At 42.3% G+C, this 27,210-nt stretch overlaps 1 long non-coding RNA gene across 1 annotated transcript; it reads left to right on the top strand.

Moving 5' to 3' along the window:
* Positions 1–319: 319 nt before the first annotated feature.
* On the top strand, positions 320–26,824 carry LOC133966130 (uncharacterized). Its single transcript, XR_009923924.1, has 3 exons — positions 320–425; positions 20,044–20,111; positions 26,749–26,824. It is a non-coding gene; the product is annotated as an uncharacterized LOC133966130 (long non-coding RNA).
* The last annotated feature ends 386 nt before the right edge of the window (positions 26,825–27,210 follow it).

Below are 27,210 nucleotides of genomic sequence, written 5' to 3'. Positions count from 1 at the left end.
TTGGAAAAGAGTAACTGCATGAGACGTGAGGTGCAAACAAAACGTTTTTCACACCAGGAACACAGCCAAAGGAATTTAATGTGTCTATATTTAACAAAAAAGTACAAAGTGTTTTCACAACCTTCTAATTTATACGCGCTCTGAGCCATGTTGAAGTGATCAAATGCTTGTTCTCATTTTGAATGTGAATTAATTGCCTTTGGAATAAATAAAACGTTATCTTGTAATTTGATGGTTTACTCTGTCACAAAAACAAAAACACAAAACGAACTCTATAACAGAAGTGAATGTGTGACAGTGCTGGTATGAGACCCTTCAACAGGGGGCGCTCTCCGGTCAGGTGTGTCTTGTGTGCTACCTTCACGTCGCCAGCTGTAAACTTTGACCACTGCTGCAGATGTTGTCTTCACATGTGTTCTATTCAGGTAAGAGAATCAGACTCTAACTCTGTGGCTTCAAAAAAACAACACGAACTCACCTACAGTGCTACGAAACTGCGTCATGGTCGCAAATACTGCTGTGAATGAACGTCCATGACTGGGATGCGTGTATGTGCTGGAATCTGGGTCGTTAGCATAAACACGACGCAGGCTAATTACAGAGTCTTGAAACAACAACAACAACAACAACACAACAACCACAGTTCATGTTGTTTTATTTTACAGGTTTTATTTACTATGACTTATTGTGAACTTGGAAAAGTTATATTTAATAAGATGAGACTCTCAGTTGGCACTTTATTAGGTAAACCTAGCTAAAACTAATAAAGGCTAATACAACAACCAAGCCTGGATAATGTTTAGTTTTGACTGAAATGGTTTCAAATTTACAGGAGGTTTTTTTTGTGCTTTTAAATTGTATTTACTTAAAACTTAGTGGTGTTTCTTTTTTATTTTCTACCCACATATATTTGTGAGATCATGGAGAAACAGGTCGTGCCCAACATCACCACACTGAGCATAAACCTTTTAAAACAATCTTTAAAACAAAGCTTTTATCTCTCAGGGCGAATGTTCATATTTTCTTTACTTTTCTTTAATTATTATTTTGTTTGATTAAATATTTATTTCATTTTATTATCATTCTTTGTTGCTTTATCCCCCAGGGGAGCACTTTGTTAAGAACGCAAATAAAGTGTCTTCTTTGTTTTCCAGTTATTATTATTACAATTTTAAAAGTTTAATCAAAACCTGTGAATCATTTTCAAAAACGTATCTTCATAGCTGTCACAAAGGAAGTGTATGTTGGAGTTATTTCATGTGAAACGAGTACCTAATAAACTTCACACTTAAGGCTGTAAATCAACACAGTGATTATTTTGTCTGTGGTTCCTAGCTTAACACATTGACATGTTTGATCTATGGAAATCGTTTTTTAGTGCTGCTTAAACAGAACTATTTATTGCAGGATGAGAAAACTCTACTGTCCGGACATAAAAAAATGTGTGTTTATATAATGAAAATGCCAAGTTCTATAAGATTTTTTAGGCTTTTAAAGACCCAGTGATTCTCAAGAGTCAGATGTAGTCAACTGTCAGCTCTGTCCACTTTGTTTAGTCATCCGAATCAGATAATTAAAACTGGCAGTAGCATTGATTTGTCTGCTTAACTGGACATCTGTGTGTGCACTGCTTCATCCACCTGCAGTGACAGGTTCTCTCTGTCTCTTACATGCTATGATTAGACAAAGAAGTAAATACCAAGATTGTGTATAGTGCTCAAACAAAGCTTATGGATATGTCCCAGGTCCGATTCTTCAATTAAATGCAGTGATTATCTTGTTCTGCATTTCACTTCCTTTTCTACACCTTTACAACATAGCTCACTGTTTTCACCCCGTCTTCCTCCTGTTAGGTATTGAACCACTTAATTCTTCGACTTACTGCAGATCTGAGCCTGTGCTTCCTCTCTGTAGGTTGAATTTCAAATGGCTGGTTACTTGTGTCTTGGCTGTACATAAATTCTCCAGGCTCAGCTAATCATTCTTGCCCATTTGCGTTGATGTCCTTTCTCTGGTAATGAGTTTGACACCGCTGAACGCTGCCACGACAGGAAGCTTCTCCCACTAGTTTTTGGAGCTCAGAGTTGAAGAGTTAATGAGAGAGCGCCATCGAGGCGCTGTTATCCCTGACCGTATGTTCTTGTGGGGATTCAATGTTTGAACCAAAAAAGAAATCCCCCACGGAGGGTAGAGTATTTGTTGGTTCTGTGTTTTAAAAAAGGAAACGGACTAAGTTAGCAACACATCCTCTTGAGAGTAGTGAAGCAGATGCTTTACAGTTAGGACGATGCAGAGCTAGCAGCAGAGGAGTCGTGCCTGTGGCTGAATGAACACACGCCTGGCTGCAGCCCCAACTCATGCACAATTTAAGTGGCTGTCTTTTCATATTATTCTTTGTTTGCTTGGACAGCCGCCTCGCTTACTGTGGAGCAGGATTCACATGCACGTACACGGCCAACCTTTTTGTCCATTTCCTGTTCATATAGGATCGTATGTTGCTCGTGTGACTCACAGGAGCAATAGCTAGATTAGAAGCATTCAAGTATGTGCATTTCAATCCCTTCAGGCCAATTGTCATAGTTAACGCAGAGTGCATGATGGTCAAATGCATATTACGTCTTTGAAATATATAGCTAAATTAATTTCATACTGACACTAACAACAAAGCCAGGAACCCCCCCTGGTGTCCATTCTGTGTCACTCACATACCGATACTGTCATGTTATTCTTACTGTTTGAGTAAAATGAGACGTACTGCTCCAAAAATATTAAATTAGTTATATATATATATAATCTGATATAAAATTAATTTTAATTTTAGTATTTATCTTATCTTTCTCACTATTCTTTATGAGCTCCTCAGCTGTGATAATGTTGTGAGGACATTTCCAGCTGCACTGCTGTAGCGTGTGTGTGTGCAGGTGACCCGAAGGTATTGGTGAGGAGAAGCTTGAAATGACCTTAGGATCTTTGGAGGGGGAGTTACTCATTTCATCTCGTCCTTGGGAGCTTTTGACACTTGCAGAGCCCTCGAAGTGCAGCGAGCTGGTAATTGTAGGATTAAATGCCTCAGCATAGATAATTACATACGCCATGTTTTATTTAGAGTAAAAAGAAATGGGTCACAATAACTTCATGAGCCAGTCTCTCAGACTGAATTGAATTTTCAGGGTGAGTCTGAATTTACATAAGTTTAATCAGAGTTTGTACCTCTGTGAATTTGACACACCCCATGTGAAATTAAGAAAATCATTTACATTTAAAGGTCACAATTTCGCTTCTGCATTTCATGTCAGATAAATTGCAATAACTTGAGAAATAGTGAATTATTTTATTTCGGTTGCATAAATGTGACCAAATGATGTGTAAACAAATGGTTTGGAGTCATTTGAGTGTTCAAGATCTGTAAAGGTTCGGCTAGAAAGTTTGATGATTTCACAGCGAATGACCCATATACATTGGGTCATTCACACAAGTTGCATTAAATAAAACATCCTTGAACAGCAGGACAGACGTCTCAGCCTCATATTAGCTCAGCAGTCTTTCCTCTCTCTGGCGGAGCTGAGAGGCTGAGAGCTCTGATTACAGGTGTCATAGTTTGACTCCACTCACTGTAAGTTATCACAAAAATCATTGGGCTATAAAGCGAAGTCTTGACTTGTAGCAATTGCCTGTCAACACCTTTTTCGTTTATCAAAAAAGAATAGATGTAACCCTTCTCCTCCAAGCCTGGAATGAAACACATTTTCCCCTCATCAAAGCGATGGCACGAAAGCAAATGTTTTTGTGTTATAGCGCTGTTTGGGCCATAGACGTATGGTTTTGGCTTAGTCGAAAAGTGTTAGAGTGAGAGTGGTTTACACTTTCCATTTAGGATGTGGGATGATGGTTTCAAGTGCTCACAGCAGCAGAAAAATTGGCTTTCAGTGGGAAAGTGGAGTAATTATTTTGTCCAGAAATCAAATGCATCATGCCAATACAGAGAGGTACAGCTGGTACTTCTGCAGGAAAGAAAAACGACTCGTCAAAATAAATGACAATTTTAAACCTCTATGATGTTTCAATGCATCTTGGCCAGTAAAATGTTTTAAGCTTCTTTCTTCACCAAAGACAAGTTGAGGCAAACATGAATTGGATGCTCCTGCACCCCTGTGTGGGGGAATGAAGAAAGAAACTGGGGTCTGTTTCTTCTCTGCTGTAGACTCAGCATGATAAGAAGCCACTGCTGTTATGCTGCAGCGTAGCACCAATCATCACACCCACCCTGCCTCGGGTGTGGGTGGATGCACAGGCTGATCTGTCCATCCACTGCACGTTCTCCTCTGTAGTCGAGGCGCCGCTGCTACGATTCATCACACTCACATGCAGCTGTTTGAGCTCATGGTGGAAGTAGAGGATGAGTTATTATAATTTTTTTGACGTCTTTTCAAAATGTCTTCAAGCAGCAGATCAGAGCTCCTAATACTGAAGAAAAAACCAGGACAGAGAACACTAACGAGTCATTCGTGTTATTGGAATAAATCTGAAATATTTTCTATAATTAATGTGCATATCTCTTTAACCCTCATGCAGGATTGTGAGCTGCTGGTGTTTTATTGATGAGGTGCTTCCCTCTAGTGGAAAGGAAATTATCTGAAAGATGTGACACTCACAGTCATTATTTGACAAAATGTAATATCAACTATTTGCAACAATGTTTATCAACATATAATAATAGGATGATATTAAAACTCATAAAAGGGCTTATTTTTTATTTGGAAATTACTAATGAGCTGGGAAATATATTTACTATGCTGTTATATTATATTAATTAAATGAGTATTATAAAGTTTTTCCAGTTTTTGCTATTGATTTTCACTTTTACCCATTTACGTGTTACACTAATGTATTTATAGGGGGAATCTATTTGCAGGAGCACCTCCAGGGCCCAGTGGTGGTAATGAGATGTTTTCACCAGAGGAGGGCGCTCTCGTCTCTCTGTACGATGCTGCTGCTGCTGAACGAGGTGGAGGTGAGGTGGTGTCCTGCTGTCAGAGCTGTCAGCACTCATTAGTGCTGTCTCATTAGAGGGATGTCGGTGGTTCTCCATAAGCAGTCAAATGAACAGCTGCCCTGCCTCAAGGCCACGTCAACAAGTGATCTTTGTTTGTCAGGGCGGCCGGCAGGTTAACCGGCTATGACCAGGAGCAGAGCTCAGATTGACGGTTGGGATTCTTTCAAATGAGCTGCGAAGCTGTTTATGGGTCAAACGCTGCAAGGTCTTGTGTTAGATATAATCCATAGCCCCGGAGTTAGATCATGTTGAAGTCAAAACTAAGTGAGGTTTGAAAAGATGATGGTGAAGTTTAAACAACTTTGTAGCTGTAGCTTAAATGTCTATCTAATCTGTGCAGCAGTGAGTGAAACATGCTTTGTGTCAGTCCCTGGAATGTTGTGACAAAATATACAGAAGGAAGCACAACATTTGCATCAACACAATGTAAAAACTTAATGTGCCGCATGTGGACATTTACTTAGAAAGTGAGATTGGTTCAGAACAAAGTAGAAACTTTCTTTTTAATGTTTTCATCCGTTTCTGTTAGAAGAATTCCGCAAAAACATGGCTCAAGGCAGAACCCACTAAATCTTGGTGTGGGTGGGGATCAGGGCGCAGATCCAGGATTTTTTTTACACTTTCATTAACATAGCAAGAAAGTTTTGTTTTTTTCCAATATTTCCATTGAGCGCTCAGAGAATGATTAATGGCCTTTGATAAAACAAAAATCTGGATCTAGTGAATTTCAATGTGGTTTCATAAGTGCAAAACCATCTTGTAGCAGTTATTTTAGATTATCTGTTTTTCCCTTCTCAGGTGAATCATATCCTGCTTTCTGTCTTTCTGTTTACATAAATTCTGTGTATTGAGATACTGCTGTTTGCCAGGTGGGGGCACCAGCGGGTGACGTTGCCACATGTGGTTTTGACAGATAGGATGTTATTGTCAGTAAAAAAAAGGGAAGTAAAATGGCTTAACATAGAAAATCCTGATGACCAACTACACTTTTAATGCTGTTCCCTGGCTCTCCCTCAGCTCCATGTGAACCAGAACAGCCACACTTCAGACACACACTCAGATAGAACTGTGTCTGAATTTATTACAGTATTTCAGGTTAAAACCATGATAAAGGCCTATTTAGCGTACTGCCGATGGCAGTAAAGAGATAGCTTGGCTTTTATACTTTCTGACTGGATATATTAGCAGGTAATGTCCTTAAAGAGGATTAGTGGATGGAGAGAGAGGAAAGGAGAAATAGGGTGAGTGGTTGAAAGTGCCGTAGGGATGGCATGTCAGTAAATAGGCAGGTGATAGCAGGGTGGACAGGAGAGCTTATGCTGCCTCGCACTGCCTTGGGCTATGAACAGAGGGATTAGTCACTGTGGATTCTCTAGAATCGTGAAGCATGTTGAGCTCTGGCTGTTTAATTGTTTGTGCTTCCAAATATATGCAGGAAAAAGGAACCTAATTTGACAAGTGAGCAATAAGAAAGTTTCTGTTGCGGTGCGCTGTCCTCAAATTCCAGTTTATATGAATAGGGAAATGCAGGGCAAGTCATCACATTTAAAAAGAGTTTTGTGCATAACTGGTGGTTAACTACGCTCCCATGAAGTAATCCTGTCAGTCAGGAATTTGCTGTGGGTCAAGGTCAAGAGTCCCAACAAACCAAACAAATCAACCTGTTTACTGTGCTCAGTAATTAACCTCCTTTCTTCTCAAATCTAGATAGATAGAAAAGATAGATATAGTCCCTTTTTATTATTTGCTTGGAGTTCAGGAGTCCTGATACCGGATTCACACATTACACAGTAAAGAGAATTCACCAAGGAATAGACAGAAATGCATATATCACATACAGATCAATTATTGCACCTATGGGTGTTGGCTGGAAAATATTTCACTGTATTTTATTTTTTGTTTGTAGAATTATATCTTTAAACAACAAATAACTTCCCGGCATTGGTTTTTATTTAAACAGTTCATCTAGCATCTGATCGATGGACCTTTTAAACCCATAACCTCCATATTAGATGATTTAATATATTGTTTCCCTTCAAATGCAGGAGGTATTGTGACCTTTATTGTTGCTTAGTAAACTTTCAACTACTTCCTCATCCTGACCTGACAGATGGAAAACTCCTCTGAATGAGCTTCTCAGTCTAATGTTCACCTCCTCTCTCACACCGTTCAAAACGACCATATTTCCAAAGCCCCAGACCCAAGGCCTTGGCTCGCTGCAGCTAAGCTGTTCTGAGGGTGATTTGATCATGCATAGTGGATGACATTGAGCCAGAATGGGTCACTGCAGAATCTGCTTTAGCCACAGTCTGCTGGAAAGGAGTCAAGTGGAGGGCAAGCACCTGGGCGAGCTGACCTTTACCTGTGGAGAGGAAACAGAGAGGGATCAGGAGGGAGGGAGCCAGAGATCCAGTTTGAGAGTCGGTTTCACAATTTCAGGGATGAGTTAGTGAGGCATTTAGCGCAACATGAAATCCTATCATCAAAACCCGGGACGGTATCATCCCTAATCAGTCTCCGTCCATTTCCTTATCCACTGTAACTTCTCTGTGTGCAGGTCACACATCAATACTTCCTCACACTCGTGCTCAAGTTTCCTGATCTTGGAAAAAGTGTGAGATTGCTCTCCCTCTCTCTCTCTCCAGTGGAGGCATGGACAACATTTTGTCCGTGCCAAGAACATCCCTGTGACCATCTCCGCTCTCAGCTCTACTGAGGATATGAAAGGAGCATTGTGTGCTGCTTCATGCTCCATGGCCAATTGACTTCTTTTCCCATTAATCAAATGCACTGTTTACCTAATCTTTCATGGCTTTTCAAAACCATTAAAACCAAGAGGATTATCCTAGTATTTCTGACGGTGTTCCTTTACCTCAGGTACAGGTGCCCCGAGAACACTTTCCCTCTCTTTCTCTCTCCTATTTCCTCTCCTCACTTTTCCCTCTTTCTTTTCCTTACGTTCACTTTCCTTCCCATTCTCAGCTTTCGTTTTTTTTCCCAAGGATTACTCTCTGCACTAGCTCAACTCTTAAAAGTGCAACCTTTCCATCCCAGCAGTGGACAACTCTACTCCCTACTCTGAATAATGTATTATTGTCTGATTAAAGCAGATTAAGCAGAAAGAAAGAGAGTCAATCTGAAATTGGGTTTAATGCTGCACTTACCTGAAGTCTTGACTGCTTTCAGAGTGTACACTTTTGTGTCTGTGAGCAGGAAGTTGGTGTGGGGTATAGGGGCTACATTTCGGAGAGTGTATCTCACTGTAGAGCTAAAAGAGGAAATGGTGAATTGAATTGCACTTAAACCCCCTCTTTGTAAAACTAGACGAAGCGCGAAGCAAACTCACATGCCAGAAGAGTTGGACGGGACCTACAGGTTGTTTTTTATAGGATAAAGTTTAGTTGCAATGCGGCTTGTTAAGCCCTGAAGCTGTGGGAGTGAGTTTTTATTCTCTTCAACCAGCAGACCACTGGGGTCAGATGCTTTGAGGTCAAATTTGGTGTTTGTTAATTATCACAGTCCTACAATAACCTTTTGTTTTTAACCATAACCATGATCTTACCTTAACAGTAATCAAACCCTATTTGTCATGTGCAGATGTTGTGTGGAGTAGGAATTTTATAAACATTTTATAAACAATGTGAGATTTCATGCCTGAACAAGGCCAATGCCGATATTGGGGAGTAAAAATATCTATTGTATGTATTTAGAAACACATGGCAATGATTCCTAAGATGATATTGTAAAACCCTAATGACAAAGACATGTAATTAAGGCTTGATACAATCAGGTAAGTTTGATTTCCTAAACTCAGACCTGTGGTTATATGGAAAAATACAGAGCATTTGATTTCTTTGACTAAACCAAATATATACAAATTAATTATATTTATTTTAACTTGTATTTTATATAGTACTACTAATCTAAGACAACTTATTACTACCACTACTAACTTTACCCGCTTTAGTACAATAACTGAAGACTATTGTCTCATGAAGTGCAAGTTGGACTTGCACACACATGCATGAGTGAGCCGGTCATGTTGATTGAGTGGCTGCTGATGATGCTTAGGGTTAATCTGTATTTAGTTGGTCCATCCGGATGCCTTAGAGGCCATCTTATTAAAGGAAATGAGACGCTGTGAGGCCTTTTTTCTTCAACAGACAGTTAGTGAACGCCGCACGCATTCCTTCATGTCTCCTGCATAGTGGATAGGAACAGTGTTGTCCACAGCGGGTCCCGACAGATCGAAGCCGGACAAAAAGGCCCTTGTCCTGGTACACATGTTAGAGAGGACATGCCGGTGTGTCACTCCGATGCAATTTTCAGAGTTTATCTCTAAACAGACCGTGACCACCATAGACGGCTGAAGTTCTGAGCTATTTGGATCAAGATAGCGGAAGAATCTAGAACCATAATGCTTTAAAATATTGCCCAGCCCCTCCAGTTACAGGGCGGAGGTTGAAAAAAATGGGGACCTGTTGAAATAGAGTAACAACGTCTTATTCAGGTCATTTTTTTGGCTTGCCAAGGAGTTGACTGTACGTTTAGATGAAAGGGTTTAATTGGAAATGATAACCTGCTGAAAGAGGGAGTCTGTCAGCCCACAAGCCCTGGCTGTCTGTCTGCCAGTACTGCAACAATATCCACAGGGAGATTGGCAGATAGAAGCTGCTGTCAACGCCCTCAAGCTCTGGGTTGTTCCAGCATAAGCCCTGCACTTGTGTTTGTTTCAGCTGGGGGTACGTGGTCACTTTTGCTGGCTGTGTGCAGGTTACTCCACACACAGCAAACAATGAGCGAGATGTACGTGGACACACAAACAAATTCAGATAATTTACACGTTAGGATAAAAGGATAAAGAGCCAAGGGAGATGAGCATCAAGGAAAGCAGAACTCAAATGCTTTCAAACCATAGGAGCAGTTCAACAAGATCCGGGACATCAAAGCCACTTAAATATTTTTCATTCTTGGGGCCGCAAAATGCAGGATGATATGACAGACACACAATAGGCCCTCAGTTTCCTCTTGGCCCCTGCAGCAGTGTTGACATGAGTAGAAATTAAGTTATCACCCCTTTTTAAAGTCCAGACGGCTGTCGGACAAGGCCCAGTGGCACGGGTGCAGATTCAGTGGCTCTAATTGGAGGCTACATCTCCTTTAATGCTTTTACTGCACTGAATCTCTAACCTGCTTCCTGCATGTGGGTCAGTAAGAGGTTATGGTGGACTGACGTGTTGAATAAATCTACTGTTGAGGCAAATGTCTTCATCTTTATACCATAATACTGTTTTCCAATATATTTACTATAAAAAATATTTGTAACTCAAACTTTGGACTTTACCAGACCATGTCCTTTGTCTATTTTGTCACCCTCAGATTCATTTACCTCCTTTAGTGATCACCTGATTTACTCACCAGCCTGTGTAACTGTGTTTTAGTGCCACTTCTTGTTAGTGGTTACCAGTAAGGCTACAGACACCGTGGGACAGTATAATGTGTTGCAGCTGGAGTCTTCTAAATCCTGATTCATTAAGTCCTGTGGCCATACCAGCCCATCTCATCTCATGATTCTCTTGGGCACATTTTGACACTGGGTCCCCAAATCCAAATGTGTCACATGGACCAGATCTGATTTCCATGTGCATCTTTCAACCTTTTTTTGCTTTCGAAAGCACCAGTGTTTCAAAGTGGCTCTCCTGGTGCCTTTCTCCAGCACCTGGCTAACTCCTCTGACCTGCACCACCAGTCTCAGTGGTCTCCTCAGCTTCCCCTACAGTCCTTATTCTCCTGGTCCCTCAGTGTCCCCTGAAGCAGCAAATCCTGTCTGTGTGCAGGACCGGCTGTGGACCATACCCTGCTCTCACTTTATCGACTTTCATTTTTTGAAAGGGTCATATACAGCAAGCAAATTGACTTTTGTAAAATAGTTTAATTTAAAGGTGGTAAATTGCAGAAGGTGGACAACTACCGAATAATGCTTTTACGCACTGAATTTAAGAAAATGTTACTATTGCCCTAAATACTGCCTGATAAATAATTTCAAACTGGCAGACAAATTAGGAGAACCAACCTAAACACGCAAGAAACCCTCAGAGACCACTGAGAACTCTTTCTCAACAACTGTCAGGGGCTTGAACTTTCATCATGTGGACTGTATCATGGGTGTGCTCCACCCTCCCTAACCCATCCCCACAGAAACAAACGTCAGGAGGTTCCTGTGTTAAAAGGAGGAGTCGCTTGCCATCAGAGAGCCACCATTTAATTACAACACACAGGAAATTATCCCTAGAATGGGCCCATTGCTGATAAGAAGTCCAAGCCCTGTGGATGACAGCTCTAGAAACCTGAGAGAACTTATCACCACAGTGGGATGGTGGGGGCCCAGAACTGGGCGCCTGACAATCTGATTGGACTGTCATCCCCAGGTCATAATTAATATATTTATCAAATTAATAACTGAAGAGAAAATCCCAGCGTCATTGGCGCTATTGTGAAAAGAGGCTTGCCCTGGCCCCATAGGTGAACAGTAGCCAAATTCATGTGGCGGCAGGTTTCCCTTGTGGCTAATAAGGTCGTTGTCAGTATAATTGGGCAAAGGGGGGGGAGGTGGGGGGCAGGGGGATCTCCCTCTTTTGCTAGCCATGACAGATAAATTGCCTCTCCCCCCTGCACAGAGTGAAACAGAATTTAGAGTAAGAAAAGAAATATGTGACTGTTTGCTGACAACCAGAATCAGCCTTTGTATTATGAGTTTGTGTTATTGTACAGAAAGTTGAGTAAAACATGTAGCAGACGTCACAACATACCAAGCGAGTTGGTTTTAGGGTTTTATGATTCGCGTTCATAGCTTTGAATCAAAGTCATAAAAGTTTATAATATGATTCTGTGCATCCAAACCTTTTTTGTTATGTCATACCCTCAGTTAAATTCTGTTGCCAGTAGATTCCATGTCACTAAATGAAACACACTTTCAGCCACACTGACAAAGTTTTTATCACTGCACAGATTACATAATCATTCTTTTTTGTTTATTGTTTTTTTCATCAGCAGGATTATGCAAATACTATTCAACGGATTTCTACTAAATCTGGTGGAAGGTTGGGACAAGAAAGACATTTCTGGACAAAGGGCTGAATTTTCTTTAATTTGAAAATTAAAATTCTTAAATATTGCAAAATAGAGTGACTTTTTCCAAGGGATTCATGATGAAAAAACAAACATATTTACATGGGACTGATATCTTGGAACAATTTAATGCAGCTTGATTGACTTTAAGGGGACTCTGTTGAGTGCTCTGGGTCTGTGGGTTTGCTAATGAGTTACCCCTCTCACATCAATTATAATATGACTTTTAAGAGTTTGACTATAGATGTGAGGAGGCTATTTCATTTAGTTTGGAGCCGTATTGATAATCTCATTAATATCTTCTTCATACATGTCCAGAATCTCCCCTATGTAGATTCCCCATGGGGCTGCATATTAATTCTGACCCCAGACCACTGCCATATCCTCTGTGCAGGTGGAGAGCCACAGTGGGGATACTTTATCGGGCATTCCAAAGGTACAAAACAGGAAGGAGGGGAAGCCGAATTGTAAAGGTAACACAATCAGCAGCTGAAGTAGTCACAGGAGTATCGGTTTCTTTAAGCTGTTCTGAGCGCGGCACAAGATTAAGATGTGGATTACTGAACATTTACTTCATGTCACACAGAGGGAGGCATGTGGTTTGTTCTATAAAGTGACAGAGCGCCCTTACCTTCTATGCAATCCTGTCAAGTGATACAATCCTCCCGAGTGTCGTACTTCTTTTATTTTGGTTCAGACATGAGCCTAAATCTTGATACTTTGCAATCACATCTTGGACGAGAAACAAAAAAAAAAAACGCTTCTCCGCCCATTCAAACACACACTACCATTTTTTTAGTGTTGCCCCACAGACTGGAATCTAATCCTTTGGGGCAGACCTCACCTCTGACATTTGTACTTGACCTCGTCCCCTGGAAGGGAGTTTGTGGAAGTCAGACATGCTCAGACTCTTTCATGCATCTTCGCTTGACCAATTTCAAGTGGATTTGTGTGTGTGTGTCTGTTGGTGTCTGTCTGTGTTTTCACTTTTACAGATATCTTTGTGAGGACCATTTTGAGCTAAAAACCTATGGAGTTAGACCATTTGGGGAAAGTGAGGAAATTCTGAGTGTATGACGACCACTTAAAAGTTTGTGTGTGTGTGTATGTTTTGGGGTTAGATTAGGTTTAGGTTTGGCTAAGGATGAGGGTGAGGCATTTATTTGTTATTTTAAGGTAAGGGCATGGTGCTATGGGATGCCAATTGTCCTCACAAACATAGAAATACGATTGTGGATGTGTGTCATGGAGCGACAAAGATTTTAATAATTGACTGGGGACACCTGTAAACAGCATACACTTAAAGTTCCACAGTAGATTTGAAAGTTAAATATTAATCTCCAATCTATGGATTATCTTCAACTCCAACGCTGTGTTCAAACACCCAACTGCTAATCAGTACTTGGTTTGTAAGTTGAATCATCTATGTCTCACACCCCAGCCACCTTTTGTTCTGCATCCTTGGGGTTTCCCAGCCCACCTCTCCAGACCCTGCATCCACTACAGCTCTGTGTAAGAGAGTGGGTAGCCCAGGTGCACATTGGCGCACAGTTACATAGAACACCAACCCCCTCTCCCCCAACGTCCTGTGTGCATTGTGTCCATTTTTCTTTAGGTCCATGTTCCATTGGAGGCAACAATGTGTGTGTTTCCAACTTTCAAAAAGGCCTTTGAGATCCTACCCACCATCCACCTGCCCTCGTCCGAATGTGCAGCTTTCCACTAACCTGGGGAAAATGTGGGTGAAGATAAAGAGGGAGCATTGGAGTGAGGGTGAGGAGGGGTTGGGCCTCCTCCCCACATCCCCTCCTCACAACCCCACACTACAGACTTCCTTTCAGGTTCTTGGTGTAGAGAGAGGCCTGCCGGCTGTCCCAGAGCGTTTCGCCTCTGTGAACATGCACAAGATGTCCATTCATGCCCCATGGCCCTACACCTTCTCCGCTCCCTCTCCAACTCCCTCCCTCTGCTCCCTTCAGCTCCAGCTGAGGCAATTCAACTCGGGCCAGAATCAGGGACCTTTAATCTAACAGAATGTAGCAGGCACCTGAACTACTTAACCGCTGTGCTTGTTCGAGGGGGTGGGCAGGGAGGCTAAGGTAACTAGCATGTAACAAAAAGCCCCGAACTTTATCCCTGGCCAGGATGAGTACAGTTCCTTTCTGTTGTTCAAAACAAAGGACGGCAGGCACAAATGGCCTGCTATCTGTGTCACCGGGAAGTGGAGAGCAATTTGTTTCTATTAAACAGGACGGTCTTCATCTTCCCGAACTACCCCCCCCCCCCCCCCCCCCCCCCCCCCCCCCATCATCCCTCGCAAACCAAATTGATTCGGATGGCTTTTGTGATGCAGGTAAAACGCTGCTTGTCAGTGTGCTTAATTTGAGCTCACCTTGGCCAGTTAGAGATCTTGTAGTCTTTAGGAGTGGGGCCCCTGAAAAGATCCTAAAGAGGACCCCATCGTTTGTTGTTCAGGTTAATGTGAGTATTTATTGGGGGCACAAAGTTGTTCAGGTAAAATGAACACAAGGGGTTGGGGGAGAGTGAAAACTTGACTTTGGTATTCAGGGAAATGTTGCACCAGTGCACCTGCTGTTGATCCGTCCTTTCCAGTTCATGACTACAGGTCTCAGTGACACAGAGCAATTCAACTCTTGTGCGCGCGCGCGCACACACACACACACACACATACACACACACACACACACACACACACACACACACACACACACACACATACACACACACATACACACAGAAACCATCCCTGTGCCTCCTTACTACATCACATGAGCAGCAGCTTGACCTCTTTTGATTTATCCATATTCCTGCAGAGGGCGGAAACATAGCAGCGAGCCACCGGCTGTATTTCACCCACATTAGTTTGAGTACCACACAGACCCATTCCCCGACTTTGACAGAGGCAAGATGGTTGCTCTCATAAGAGGGTGTTCCTCTTTTTTATTTAAACCCCAGTCTGAGCCCATTCGTTTGCTTCGTGCTAGATATGAAAACGTTTGAGAAAATCAGTCATGACACCACAATTCAAGCCACTGAAAGCCTTGCTATTATTTTTTACAGTCTAAATGTGTATACTGCTTATGAAACGAAAAGGCATGGTTATAGGTGTATACCTAAAGAAAATCACATAAGTATTGTTTCCTCCAATATTTTAAATTAATGGTATGATGGGATTTCTTGTGTATTTCATCAGTTAACATGGTTATTACACCTTTTTATTTGTGGTAGCTTCAGTTGTATAAAAAAACTAAAAAGGTGTTAGTTTGTCCAGTCTGGGCTACTGTAAAAACAATGGCGGCCTCCGTAGAGAGGACCAGCTCCTGTTGTAGATATAAAGTGTTTCAATATAAAGAGCCCAAAACAGCAATTTATACAATTTAGATGCACACTCGTGAAAACGTCACCAGGATTATTTTATGTTCAATTTCTGCCGATAGATCCCTTTCACCAACATCTTACACACTGGACCTTTAATGCTCTCTACTGAGAGCCGCTCTAGTTATGATATAGATTAGTTTGACAGAAAACAAAATGACTAATAATGATGGGTAAAACATGTTTTTATATTGAGACAGCCATGTCAGAAAAGTCATGGATAAAAATGTGTCCTGTTTGTTTCCTTTTCTTTCTTCCAGTTAATTAGGAATTGGACACATATGGTTCAATTCATTTAACTAATGAGCACCTCTAAATGGTGAAGGCGAGACACTATCCCTCTTCTCTTTCTCTTCATCTGTCTTTCCGTTTTTTCCACATTAACTCTTTTTTTCCCCCTGCCTCTCTTTGTATTGACGCCCTGGGACCCCATCTGGGCCCTTCGGAGGCGTGAAATGCACAGTAATTATTAGTAATCATCACACACCATCAGAAACGGATCCTAGTGCTGTAATTACATGATAAATGTCTGCCTAACACATGCCCTCTATTTAGCAGCCCCCTGGAGACCGTGGATAATAGACAGCTAACAGGGATCTGCAGAATGGGCCTTTCAGCGCTGGCCAGGGCTCATTGTCTACGCGCCAATACACCCTCACCCCCGTTTGGCAACAACACAGACCCCGATCAATCCCCTGCACTGCACCCCCACTAGCCCACTGACCCCCTCCCCGTACACACACGCATCCCTCGTCACAGCTAAGTAGACGGCGACGTCAATCACTGGCATTACACAGCATTGCTAATGGCTGCCAAACTATTTCACAGGGGAGAAAAGAGTTTTGTTCAGCCATTTATCAGGTAATGGTGACTTGGTTTAATGCTGTTGCCTCTGACCGCCGAGCAAAATGTGATAATTGGCGTTATCACTATCCCCGCGTCTTTTGTTGCTTTTCCGTATATCGCTCTGATCGAAATGCAGCCAACATCGGACTGTTTTTGATTGTGTTCCCCTGTCACCTACCCAAGTGTTATTACTCTGCAGACTGAGCCAGAAGGAGTGTGACTCTCTTTCTCTGCATTTTTAAATGAACACATCCGCTTTTATTTCAATGTATTCTCACAACAGACCAGCAAATGTACGTAAACAGTGTTGCATGTAATAGATATATAATTATGAGGGGCCAGCACTGTTGTCTGAATAACGACAACTATAGTTGACTTATGTCTAGACCTATAAACCTACAGGAGCGGCAAATTTACGAAGGGAACGTCACTTTTACAGATACAATGCACATATTATACATACTAAACTATACATACTAATACATATACAGTGGGATCATCATCATGACATGAGTAACAACTTTCAAAAAATGTCCTCAATATACACAAGATTCAGGTTATATATTTAAATTTTACTGTTATTTTGTGCAGTATAACATGAGTTTTAGTATTTTAGCAGATGTTTCACAAGTTGTCACAGTCTTAGTTTAAAACATCCATAGACAACAACAGGGTAGGTCTGACAGAGCCGACAGTGACAGTTACAAGCATGAAAGAGCAGGAATTCCAATTCATCGGAGCTCATATTAACTTCTGTTTTAATGCAAATAAGCCCCTTGGTGAGTAAATGGATGCATGCACGTTTAATTTTATAGGCTTTGATATCATTTTCTTCACAGAGGGCCTCTGTGAACGCGTGGCAACAGAGATGGAGGGGCACCGCAGTTTGAATCTACGTGACGGCATGAAAAGAATCATGCAAAGAGGTGCGCTCTTATCTAAATGTATAAAGTGAAATGAGGAATCATGTTTGTTAACAACAAGGGGAATTTGCCTGAGATTTGCCTAGCTGGCTCCAAACAACGGTCGACTCTTTGGAGAATATTTATTCATTACCCAGACAGCGCCACAAAGATGTTGGCTGTTAAGCAAATTTTATGTATACTGATTTAGACCGTGGGAAAATATTGACATAAAGTGCCATCGGTTTTGCAAACTTTCTGTTTTATTTCCTCTTCCTGTTCATTCATGAACCGATTTACTGGCAGAAGGTTTTCGGCTGGTAATCCCTAATTTACCTCTTCACAACAAACCGTGGTTTTAATTGGTAAATGTCTGTGGAAGGAATGTCTAAGGACAAAGGCAGTTTGAGCTCAAAACAAATGTGACCATAGTTAATCCAAATCAACCAGAGGCCCAGAGGGGTTGCCGTGCTGCCACCAACCTCTAACGACAGAGAATCTGACAATACTTCATTTTACCTCCAGATGGCAACACTTTTCTCCTTTTTTAAGGGCAGGATTTCAGTGACCAAAACAAATAAGATACAATATAATTTTATTGTTTTAAATTCTTTTCATCCATCCTGCAAGGGACCTTACACAAAAACTATGAATGCAACATCCCTGTCTCTACAAGGAACCAAAAGGAGACACTGAATGAAAAGCAGTGCAATCTCAAATAGAGTCTGACAATAACAAACATATCAACTATCCCCTAATTGATACAGCCAGGCGCTCAGTCACTCACTTAATGAATTGCTAATAGCCCTCAGCAATGCTATGAGTGACAGGGGCCAAGCATTCCACCTGGTGGAGGCTGCCGGGGGACTGCGGCGGATGGGGATGCTTCTCATTAACGGAGGCGGGATGCCTGGCGATTGTTCAGTCTTGTGTGGAGAGGCCTTTTCCACACGGAGGCCACGCTTCTCCCTCAGCTAGCCCCCTTTGCGTCAGACAGCCGAGCGTCACGGAGTCAGCGATAATGAAGACTTGATCAAAGAGATGGAGCATTCCACCAGGCCTGGCCGAGCAACCGAGCAGGGCAGAGGAGAGGGGCTGAAAAGGAAGACGAGGAGTGAAAGGAATAGCAAGGGAGCAGGGGATGAAGGAGAGAAAGGGGTCGTGCTCCACTCTGCAAAGTAATGCTGCAATTAAAGAGTTTGCAAGGCACAGTTCTGATCGCAAAGGAAAATAGTCTGGCCTTCAAGATTTCAAAAGTGTCTTACAAAATGGGGGTCAATAAATTCACAGAGCAAGGTTTATATATCTCTATAAATATGGATACATGTAGATTGGTATTTTGTCTGCAAAGGCTCGATTGGAAAATCTCCCTGATACAGCATCAATCCTAATTAAATAGTGACACTATTTTAAAACACCGCAAATGCATCACAGGTCAAATCAGAGATACATATGCTCCTCATTCATTTGCACTGCTTTGCCACAAGCTGTGGTGTTATTTATCTTAATGCATATAGCTGCTAGCCCCTCAACTGACCCATAATTTGCCGCTAATAACTGCTGTGGGTGGAGTGATTATAGCTTGTCATTAGTGCCGGCAGCTTTTACTAGTGCTATTCCAGCTAAAGGGCCCTTGCTGTAATTGTTGGCCATTATAAAATATGGTACGTTGAAAGTATAAGGGGGGGGGGGGGGCACTGACGCCTCTTTGTTAACCGCTGATGATTGAGCAATTAAACTTTGGCAACTTAATTACCTCTCCACAACAACATGGCTATGAGGCATTAAGACTGGCATTATGGTAAACACTGTTGTCAGAGAGCGACGGCCTCGAACCAGATGATGCATGAGTCCGTGTTTATCGGCTGCTTCTTGCAGAGGTAAACAAAGCACAACATGTCAGGTGAAAAACTAACAGGGTGATTTTATTTTAAATGTTTAAGTTATCTTTTAATTAGGTTTAGGAAGCGTTCATAGATTACTATTGATCATTAGAACATTAATTACAGCAATTATAAGTTACAGTAGAGAGAGGGTGAGAGGTGAGGTATTTTAGTTGTGTATTAACCCTGATAACCACAATATTTATTCCTAGTCCTCCAACAGCCCGACTAATTAACGGCTTAATATGAGGCCCCACAACCGCTGGCTCGGCGTGTGCGCCGCACCGAAAGGCTCACAGACCTTGGGCGGACCAAAAAACACCAGAGTAAAAACTAACATCTATTCGTCAGCCCAAGTAGGAATCACACTATGCAAGCTCCTCATTAAGTGGCATTAAAACTGTGAAGGTCTATAATTATCGAATAAATCCTTTGCCACATGAATGAATTCATCTGCGTGCCATAATTCTTCCCCACACAGAGCAGCTCTTGCAGTGAATGAGTCTTTTGTGCACCACTGTGGGAAGGCTTTTGTGAAATTACACCACTGCGTAAGGATGCTAATCACAAATTAGCATTTCATGAGGGAGCAGCATGTTTGTGTGTGTGCGAGGACATGAGTGTATATGAAATTAAAAAATAAAATTTAAGCAGTTCAATTTAAATTATCTCAAATGTATCCGATCCGGCCAGATTCTTGCAGTTGCTTACTAAAATGTATCAATTAAATAAGTGTGATGGCTAGCATCTCCAGAGCACAAATGTAAGACATTGTTAGAGAAAGTTATACAAATTTTAATCTTATTTGATTTATTTCATGTCTGTCTTTCTTCAGGCACCCGCAGACCAGACGCTGCGACTTGTTTGAGAAGTTGAACTCGGGACTGACCTCTCCGCTTGAATGTGAGTTTCCACCCTTCATCTCCCTCCTCTCCTTTTTGCTCTTTTATTCTTCTCTCACAGAATATTTCTCCCTTTTTTACGTCTCCGCCTTCTTCCTCCTTAAACCGCCGCACAAAACGAGGCGCAAGCGTGCGTGTGCCGCAACACGGGCAAATGCAAAATCAACACAAAACACGGGCATTGTAAACACTAACAGAAGCCACATGATGGTGATATTAGATTCAAGTTTCTATTCATTGGCGGAGAGTAGCAGGTGTGTGTTTCATTACCCACCAAAGAAAACACGACTCCAGTGTAGGCTTCTTAATGTAGGGGCTTGACCCACTAATGAAAGCAGACAAAGAGAGCGATCTAGAGGCAGCGCCCACTCTGTGTCCACTTAGCACCAGGCTGGAACCTTTGCCAATTAGGACCTGTTTGTTTGATGTGACAATTAACAAGGAGGCGCTCGCTCATTAATCCCTATGCGGTTTTCCTCTGCTCACTAAGATTTCCGTCTTTGTCTCAAACGTCCAGCGTGGAGGAGGTTTAAGAAAATGAGAAGATTCTCCATGAGTTCATCAAGTGGTCATTTTGTGTCGGTGTGTATTTTGATCGTTTTATTTTACTTTTTTTAATAAAGATCAGCAAATAAGTAATTTTATTGAATATGGCCCTCATAAATATCTAAGCACACATACTGGCTTTGTTTTGATGGATGATCAATAGCCACAACTGCTGTTTAAATAAATAAATTGGTCATAACTTCTTGATATTTACTCATGAACATTGTTTTAAATCACTCAAGCTATACTCGAAACGTGTCAGGGAGAACAACAGTCACGTGTGTGTGTGAGAAAAATGTGTGTGAACTCAGGTGGAGGTGCACACTTCGAGACATGACAAAAGGATGCTAATAGAACACCCGGCATGCACATTTAAATTTCAGCGTTTCGCCACGCCACAGCTTTTCTCTGGAAGAGAAACATTTGAAAACACATTGTTGTAAATTTACAGTAAGTCAGTGGTTGGCCTTTGTTGTTACACACCGTCCTTATTCCAGATCAGTGGGACGGCCGCGCTTTGCATATGTCTCTGCTTTCCCCAACAAATTGAGTTTGTATATGCAAAGCGTATGGCTTTTCAAACATAGAGTATTAGACAAAGACCTCACACATCGCACCGTCACACCCGTTGTTCCCTATCGCTCGCACAGTGTTTTCTGATCTAATTCTTGAACAGAGTTTTACAAACGGCTGAAATCCAATGTTTTCACAAAGACTCGGGTGCTTGTTAAGATGTGAGAGGGTCTCAGGTGCTTTATGCAGATGTTTTAACATCCACTCCAGTTACACCAGGACCTTGGATTTTTACTGCTTATATCAACACAGTGAATACAACTTTGACTTGACTTTGGCTTTGACATTTTAAATCTAAATGGAATGCATATGTTAAATAAATGAACACTATATTTAATGCGTCATATGTAAAGAAATGAATCAACAACAAATGTTTCGGCTGAAGGTAAAGATGATTGGACGCTGTTGCAGTGGCCGTGCACTAGGTGGTGCCCCATCTCTTCACCAAGACAAAACCGTGTTCCAGGACTTTTCTGCTAAAGCCAACACTAAACCTTATGTGACAGAGCTGTGCAGGGGAGTCGGGCTGTGGAGTTTCCAGCACTGATGGATGATTTTTGATCAATCTATTTGTTTTATTTAAATATATCTTCAGACAGTGTGAATTTGTATTATGGGTATTTTATTTATAATATAGGAACAATGCTGTATGAGATATTTGCAAATATTTACACACATGTATATTACGCAAATTTATTTACAAACACTTTAAATACCTCTTTTATACACACACACACGCACACAAACACACATATTGTATTCAGACAAGTGTATAAAGCCTATTTATATTTATACTATAAGTTAAAAGTATTAAGTGTCTAGTAAAGAGTATGAGCACATTTACACACATGGCAAATTTGCAAATGTACAAACATACACTTTTATACCCCACACACGTATCCAAACACACTCATAAGTGCATACAGCTGTGAACTCACCCTCTCTCTCTCTCTCTGTCTCTCTCTCTCTCTCTCTCTCACTCTCTCTCTCTCTCTCTCTCTCGCTCTCTCTCTGACTCTCTCTCTCAATAACTCATAATAATGTGATCTGAGCAGAGAAAACTAGTGCCGCTTGATTAAAAGAGATTCAGGTGATGAAGGCTCCAGCTCTTGGTGCTGAGGGCCTATAGTTTCAGCCGGGCCCACGGCAGCAGCTGGAAGCGTAATTACACGACCTGATTTATACATCATTAGAGCCTCCATATAAGTCACCCGTTTTGAAAAGAGCAGTTAAGCTACTTATACTTTTCACAAAACAGCAGCGATTCGGTATAAAATGAATGTATGCCGCTCCTCTGAAAGCATATGGTATATTTCTCACCTATTAATAATTCAAGTTGAATGAGCAAAAATTAGTTGGCTCGGTTACCGCCGCGTTTGTCCCACATTAATTTCACCGACGTTTTGTAAATGGGGCTATTACGCTAAAAACAAAGCAGAGTGAATGACCACGCTTTGCCGTACTTAGGAGGGGGGGTAGGAGGGAATAGAGGGCCTCATTCGTACACCTGTCATTTTCAAACAAGGCACCATTATGGCACTGCGGACAGGGGAGATATCACACCTTTCATGGTGCCTCTGTCCCTTCTGTGGAGAAGCAGTAGCCTTGAAAGTGTTACCTGTGAGAGAGAAAGAGTTATTCGTCATATACAAATCCAGACATTTTGCTCTTCACCTTGCGGCCGGTCAGACGACTGCGTTTCTGTCGGCGTTTCAAAATGAAAGAAGCAAATAATTTGCATTTCTACCGAGGCTATTACGGAGCCTGCGTGCGCTTCACTCCACGCGTTCTTTCATCGTACACACACTGAGCTTCTTCTCAACTCTTAAACTCATAACTTAGGTTTGATTGAAATCAAATGAGGCCCTCATTATTTGGCAAGCTACGGAATATACAAGTGAACAGGTGTTCTTTTAGACATATCGGAGCACATACATTTTAACAACCCCTTGACACCTTACACACACGCTAATTTTAAGATACTCGCGCACACAAGCGCACACACACTTACACACGTACACATTCACTTTCGACACAGAAGGAGCAGCTCAATAGGGCTGAGCACATTGTTGCTTTAACCTTCTGCGCCAGTTATCCCTCTCAGAGCTCCAAGCCTTGGCAGCTAACTCTATTGGCTTTTTGTCATGGAGCCTTGGCTTGTACAGTGGCTGGGGGGGGGGGGGGGGGGGGGGGGGGGGTGGATAGCAAGTGGGGTGGGGTGGGGGGTTGGTATATACCGGGCGAGAACAAAACAGCGAGAGAGAAAAAAATCTTTCCTTTCACATTACTTCTGAAGTGAAGTGAGTGTGAGCCGGGGCTGGAGGAGGCCTATAGTCAAGGCTTGTGGAGGCCCCGTCGTCTCTGGGTCATTATGCTCGGAAGATCATTAGGCTCTGAAGAGGAGGCACACGACACGGCCCCTCAGCTGAGTCGTCATCCCCCCCAACACACACACACACACACACACACACACACACACACACACCTGACCCCTCCACTCCTCGCCAAGGCTGCACGGCGAGTAAATGACCTGACCTCTGCCAGCCCCTCTGTTAAATACTTGTATTCCGTCATCTGAATGGCTGCTCGACGCTGAGGTGGAAGACGTGATGCAGCAGACTTCCTCCCTAATCCTCCGACGTGGAAGTGGGTGAACGCGTTTCCTTTTGTCCCCCTTCTTCTCCACTCGGTGACCTTCCGCACTTTGTGGTTCAGAGAGTTTTGTGTCGCTCCCCCCCCATCCGGGTCAAGTGAGCTAACGTGCAAATTGCTAAAGTAGGACTCCGTAACTCAACGCTCCGGTGTGGCCGACTGAGCGTGTTTGTGTCATTATGATATTTTACATGATGAATTCTGTTCTTAATGGACCCATTAGCGCGCAGGAAGAAACCAGCCGTAGAGGGGTCATATCTCAAATGGTTTGCAGTCGTAAATAAAAGGCCAGTGACAAGTGAGGAGCCGTTAGATTCGTATTGGCTGATACATTTATACACTCGGCCCTCTCTCCGTCGCTCGCCTCCTTCCTCCCCTGCTATCTCTTCCCCCTTTGCTTGAATGTCACCACTCTGCGGGAGGATTTAACGTTGCTTTTAACCCTCACCGCTTCATAATTACCTTGACATTTACCCTGCATTCAATCAAGTTTTTAACAGCAGATTTATTGCAATGACTTTTTTGTATTGCAGAAGGCAGCAGTAATTATGCAGCTTATTAAGAGTCCTCGTGTTAATGCAGTTTCACTTCGATGGTATTCTGTTTCCTGTACGGAAGAGCACCGTGTCAGCTGACTGAAGACGGAGTGACACAGGAAAGGACAGAAATGCTATTATGTGAAGTATCAGATGACTCGGGGTGTGAGCGGTGGAACAGGGTAGCACTGTCTCTCCCTCCTTTATTGCTCAGGTTATTATCACAACTGCTGGGGAATTGTCGAGACGGGGAGATAGGAGTGGCAACGATCCATCCGGGACTCGTTCATCACTACGCGCCGCAGCCCCCCGAATAGAAATTACATCTGCATCTGAATTAGTAACATTATTCGCCAATTTGGCTCAGAGTGAACATTGTTCCATTGAAGGTGGAATTAAATTAGAAAATGAGTGAGTCTTTAATTTTCAGATTATAAATCAGGGAATATAATTCACCCCCTTGTACCTTAAGGGCAATCACATTATCCTAAGCGACATTTTATCCTCAGCCTCCGCCAAGTGATCTCGTCACGACACGCAGTCACACACCAATCATGCTTCCTGGGGAAGCAGAAAATACATCTTCTCCTCCAGAATTAGACATAAAATATGAGCGTCTTCTCCTGCATGAGAGCTTATTTTACATGAAATTTGATGGTCCTTCTGAACTCATAAACACTGCAGGGAATTACTTTGTTCAAGAAATATAAATTCCCCTTTTAGCTCTGTAAGGGCATAATTTTGTTGGTTGAAAATCAGGTGAACTCACAGAATATCAAAGTCTTACATCCGTGGAATATACGACAGGCGGAGAGTTTTGGAAAATGGAAAAATGCATGCAGCAACTGCTGAGGTTACCCAAAGGCTTCGGCCTCTACGTTAGGGATTTGAAACCACTCAAAACCACCACTGTGCTATTTGTCGTCGTAATCCATGTTTTTAAGGTGGTGCAACCCTTTTAAAGTTCTTACCAGGAGAAAGATTTTACCCTTTTTCTAAACACCTCTGTACCATTACTGTGAGAAGGTCGCTTGGTTGTAATAAACAGCGAAACAACTTATAGGCACACGTAACCTGGTCAAATTAGAAAGAATGGATCGACCTTTTACTGCCAGTCCTCGCTATGCTGTGGCCCAAAACTCTCCTGCCTGTTCATTTCATTCTGGCCAATGCCCAGACCTCATTAAAAATGAATGCAGTCCTTAAACCCCAACACTAGGCCTTTTCCATTAGGGAGAGAGATATGAGGGTGATAAACATTATTTGTGATCGGATATGAATCGTGCAAGGATTGGCTGCAATATTGGAAACCACATTGAGAAGTGATTGTGCTTGAATTCCCCCATGCAGCTCCATGCCATATCACGGCTCTTGTAATTTGATTCCCATTCATTTTGGCCATTGTTGTGTATTATATTGAAAGCCCTATCAAGCTGATCTAGACCAACCAATTTGGATTTTTGTTATTCTGTCCCACTTGGTTGATTTTAAGCTGATCAGGATATTTGCCTGGCACAGTCTCCGACATTCTGAATGGCCTTATCTTCCATTTAATTACCACGCTGCCTTTGTTGAAGCAAAATTCATCTATTTTGTGTAGTGGTGCTAGTGGGTGTGTTTCTGTCAATGTGCATAAAAGAGAGGAGTGGGGGGGTGGGGGGTGGGGGGTTGGGGGGGGTAGAGCAAGAGACGGAAAGTGTTTGATTCTGTTCACTTTTCGTCTGTAACTCTGATGTCACAGCCTTGTTGATATACTGTACAGGTGTATTTTCATGGGAACAGTGCTTTGGAGGATTCCCCCAACCCCCCCCCCCCCCCCCATAAAAGGCAATAAACCTTGACAGGCTATTGGAGATTCACCCCTGAGCGCTCCACTGACAACCTCCCAGACATATACATTTAATATTCCATTGATTGATTGATTTTATGGGACATGGTTAACATTATCATCAATACTGCCCTCAGGACCAAGACAGCAACATCGTAGGGAAAGAATCGTCTAGGATTAAACATGGAGCGATGCCTGATAAACACCAGTGTAAAGCGATTTGCTTTCTCACAGTACACATGGTTTGTCTTCTATGTGTTGTTGTGTGTGTATATGAGGGCAAGTATGCCTGTGTCTGGGCTTTATGTATGCAAGATGACGTACAGGCCTCGAGCACGTACCCACGAGCGCATGCATTTCATGTGGAATTGCGGTACAAACGAATGCATGTCATTCCCTGCACATTTTACAGTATCCTCCATCCTCCCGGTGATTTGAGCGGTATTAGCCTGACTGTTTGACCCCAGCACGGTAGTCATCGTGCCTATCTTACTTTCCTCCAGGTTCACTGACAGACAGAACGGGACGATAATGGCCGCCCTCGGACACCCTGCACCACGGGGCATGGATGTGATGGGCTGCAGCTCAGGTACATATTAATATTAATACATATAAAAGCTGTCCGGCTGGCACAGAGTCATCTGCTGTACACACAGAGGAATGTGTAAATGTGTGAGCACGAAGACACACACACACACACACTCTCAAACTCACAAATGCATGCTTGCAGACACACACACATATACACAAAAACAAGTAAAAGGCCCATTATGGATGTAACTGCATAGCGTTAGCGGATGGACCGTTTCCCAAGGTCAGTTTGAAACATTTGCCAGCAGGAAACCTAAACAGAGTGCCGCTTGTTCGCACCATTTGGGAGAAACACACATTATGTAAATGATTTTTCTTTGGAATGGAATTCACACAACTAGAAACAGTGTGCTAATGGCTACCGTGTCAGCCAA

This window comes from Platichthys flesus, chromosome 12 (genome assembly GCF_949316205.1).
Source record: "Platichthys flesus chromosome 12, fPlaFle2.1, whole genome shotgun sequence".
In the NCBI taxonomy this organism is placed as follows: Eukaryota; Metazoa; Chordata; class Actinopteri; order Pleuronectiformes; family Pleuronectidae; genus Platichthys; species Platichthys flesus.
The sequence above is the reverse complement of the archived record's forward strand: the minus strand, read 5'-3'. Positions and strand labels throughout refer to the sequence as shown.